Here is a 4389-nt window from a genome sequence, read left to right on the forward strand (position 1 = left end):
CCTATTACTTGTTCCTTTGCAGACTATGCATGCTGATGCAGCTCCCCACCTGAACTACTACAGTATATATACATCTTACACTATATACATATACTGTATGTACCACTAGTTCAGAAATTCTGGTGTGGAGGTTAATTACAGGAAAATATTACAATAGTAATATCACAGGCAGAGTATAGGGAACTCTGCCCAAATAACATTTTAGGCAGGTAACATGTCCCGTTTACTTGTATATCGAAGAGCAATAGAAGATTCCACTACTCAAATAAATGTCCATATTTTAAACAAGACCCTTTGTTTTGGGATTTCATATTTATTGTAATACTGAACAAACGTTTTTACTAAACACATTTATTTTCCTTATAATTTGTCTCCCTGAGTAAGCACACAGTCAGTTTAGCCACTGAACATCTCTGGGAATTCCCAGTTTAACAGCAGATTCAGACACCTGACTATAAACATCAATGAGTGAAGACCTGAATACATTGGTAATTGCTATTAATTGGTAGATTAACTGGTAATTAGCAAGGTAATAAAGCAAAAAAGGCTCAAATGAGAAACAGAACCTAGAAAATGAACAGCAGGAGATTATGAGAAAGTGTCACATATTGCTGATCAAGCCTGAACTTTTGAGGTTCGTGTGTAGAATTTATGCCCATAGAACAGCAAACAGTGAATGTTCAGAAGTTTATCAAGCTTGAGGTGGTATAATGGACTGAGGCTGGTTTGGGAATATTGCTCTTGGAAATCTCCTAAATAATTGAAAGAACACTGACAAATGACAAGCATCTTCATCATTTATTTGAAACAGCATATGTTCATACAGGGGGGTATTTTCCTAGATCAATTCAAGAGAGGCACCTTGTTCAAGGGTACAACACCAGGGTGGCACAACTGGGACCCTCAACCCTCCAGGTAATGTGCAAGCATGGTCTGACTCTGACCCTGACCCCTGCTCACAGGGCTGCTTAATGTAGGAGCTCAGCCAACTAGCGACAGACTAGCCTCCAAAACATGGTCAGGACACCTCAACCATCAACATCTGAATTCAATTCACTTAGGCTAAATTAGATGAGATCTATCACGCTGAAACAATTGAACACTGTCAGTGTGACTCTCAATTTTAAAATGCATGATAACAGTTATTTCTCACAACATTGCTAATGTGATACAGATGAGTCACTGTCGGCAACAAGGCAGGCTTGGCAGCTGTGTGCTGTGACTCTGATGAGTCAGTGCAGCACTATTTAAGGACTCTGAGGCTATGCCTCCGGTGGTATCTTGGGGTGGAGCCGATACTGTTGATGGTGTCTACTAAGGATGCCCCAGTTACGTTCTGCATCAGTGGTGCTCAACTCCAGTCCTGCGGGACCACAGTGTTTGCATGCTTTCCTCCCATTTCTTGTAGTCACCTAAATGAGCTGGACCCTATCTTAATGGGACTAATTTAACTCTTTCTAAGGGTGCAGGTCTGGATTTAATCAAGACCTAGGAAACCAGAAGGATTCCGGGCCTCAAGATCTGGGGACATGTGCCTATAATCTACGGGAGACTGGTTTGGAAACATTCCTGACCAATGTACAGTCAGGTATGGATATTCCTGCTTTAACGCAGCAACCTGGACACAGCAATCTGGAAAAATAAAACCACTTCCATGGGACACTTGGTGTTATCGGGTGTTATATGTGCCCTCTTAGCGTTATTATTTCAAGACCAGCTCCTCCAGTCCTCGGGGCTCATCATAAGGGTAAGATGTCGCGAGGCCCGCCTGGCACCAGTAAACCCTACGTCCGTCTCTTGAGGGCATAGGCCTCATCCCCGACACCTCCCGCTTCCTGAGCCCGGGGTCTGGAGGATCTCGCCCCGTCACCCCTGGACCTCCATGTTTTGTCTGTCCGTGTGCTCCCACCTCCCGGGGATTTTAACTTTGTCGCGTACCAGGATGGATTCCTTGTTGATGGACTCTCGGACTGTGTTTTGACCTGCCCTTGGACCCGTTTGGATTTGGATGCCGTTTTGTCTCCCCCATACACTGTCTCGGACTGTCACTATTATTTTGTGCACTATTAAACCCCTGTGTGTTCGCTTTTACCGTGCCTCCTGTTTTCTCCAGCTCTTACCACATCACATAGGGTCTTCTACAAGATCTGACACGGATTCCAGTCCGTGTTCGTGACACTAATAATGTTCCCAACCGTGTCACACCCTAGCACAGCAATCTGGGAAGAAAATTGCCAAGCTGGAATTGCTGAGAACATGCCACCTCAGGACCATATGGGGGTGAAGACCACATCGCAGACCAGTTAGAGGCACAATCTATTGGTCTTAAATAATTAATGTGCGGAGTAATTAAAAACTAATTCCACTGATGATGCTGATTTCATGTTGCGCTACTGTTTGCAGCTACAATACTGTTCTGCATGTTCTCCTCACCGTGCTACTGCATAAAGAAGCTACAGCAAAGGTACCATTAAAGAAAATAACATGTGCAATGAAATGAGCAGTCTGCAATTGCAAAGAGTCTTCTGTTGACAAAAGGCAGATGATTCCATTTAATTTATAGGTTTGTATTCGATACGCACGGAGTCATGTTATAATTGCTGGTTTGTGCACTTGCAGAGAGCAAATGACATTTCGTGAGCTGAGCATCCTTTTCTCGTTCGGAAGATTCGTAGTCGGCGATTAGGGATTCAGACTTGCTGTCTGATTTGAAACAAGGGATGGTTCCTCTGGATATCACCCAACAGTTTTCTTTCCTGATGTGATGATCAGATGAAACTCTGAAGCCTGCTTGCTTGGGGCCAATTTTAAAAGGCGACTTAAAATGTGAAGAGGGCAAGACTAGAATTACAATAAAAGCTTGAGATTCTGCTTCAGTAACTGTAATATAACACAATTATTACCATAAGTGTTCTACTGCTTAATAAATAGAAAAAAACTGTTGAAACCTGTATAATAACATTAAGCTAATAAGAGTACCATTATTTTTAATGTAATTAAATTAACTCCTTATGTAATGTAAATTAACTCCTTCACATTTCCTCCGGGCTGGGAGTTACATGGAAAACTAATACAAAAACTTAATTTTTTTATACTTTTATACTACTGTTATATAGTAGGTGGGAGTCAGTTTTGATAAATTCCTAACATGACGATTGCACAGAAAAATTTGATTTTGATAAATGATTTTTAAAAATATAATCAAACGTTAAAAAATATATTCTGTCTAAAAAGAGCATAGAATTGTGTATTGTAGAATCCACCTGTGAAATAACAACAGAAGAGTCCCAAGACGAAGTTACTGGGAAATATCCTGCAGAAGCAGGTTCAGTAACTGGTGTGGAACGTTAGGCACCGCTTTTCATTCCAGCTATGTTGGGCAGCAAGAGTGGGTCATACATCACCCGGTTAAAGATTTCTCCTGGGAAATCATGTCTTCAATGATATTTCTGTCTTTATTCAGTTTGGAGCAATGGCTTTTTTTTGTCTAATATAATACAAAACCTCGATACCTTCAAAGATGATGAAACTCTCAAAGAGAAAAGAGGAAAACTACTGCTGCTTCTGTCCCCTCTAACCGGTTTCAGGGTTTTCCCAGTATGCTAGTGAACATCAAGAGATGGCAATGGAGTCAAAGCTCATAAGATAAGTGAGAAATTATGGCAGTTTTGTAGATACCACACAGTACATGTGTGATCATGAATTAATAGCAAATGATTTGCTAAACATTTTTTGCTCTCCTTTGAGAACCAGTGATGTTGTCTTTAGGAGAACTTTAAAAATCTTTGAATATTAAAGGACACTTATCAAAGCTTTTTGCTACTGTCTAAAACTCAGCCCACATTGTCTTCATATACTGTAACACCTTAATTTTCAAAGCTGCTTTTAAGGGAAAATAGCTTATTTTTCCAAACCTACACTATGTTCTCTCCCACAGGATTTGCAGCTTTCAATATTTTCAGTTTGTTCTCTGACAATCCTGAGCAAATCTGCTGTATAGCAAAAATACTTTTTTCCCAAAACAAAGAAAAAACAGTTCTTTAGAATTCTATGGATACTGTACCTTGTGGACCTAGACACCAGGCTTGAGGATCAAGATGCAGAAAGCTGGGAAACAGCTCAGATACTCTGATGCTTTGATACCAGGGCTGGGAAGTCTTGGTCCCAGAGGACTGGTATGTCAGCAGGTTTTCCAGATCACTTCAAATTACCAGCAGCTGAAGATTTGGGAGACGCTATTAAACTGGTCTAGTTAATTAAGTGTTAATTAAGAATTCATTATTGTGGTAAGAATAATTTTGAGACGCATGAGCTCTGTGTTCTCTGGCATGGCTCTGGTGAAAGAGTATTAAATCAGACACAACAGGACAAACAAATATTTATTAACAG

This window comes from Lepisosteus oculatus, chromosome 1, assembly GCF_040954835.1.
Source record: "Lepisosteus oculatus isolate fLepOcu1 chromosome 1, fLepOcu1.hap2, whole genome shotgun sequence".
Classification (NCBI taxonomy): Eukaryota; Metazoa; Chordata; class Actinopteri; order Semionotiformes; family Lepisosteidae; genus Lepisosteus; species Lepisosteus oculatus.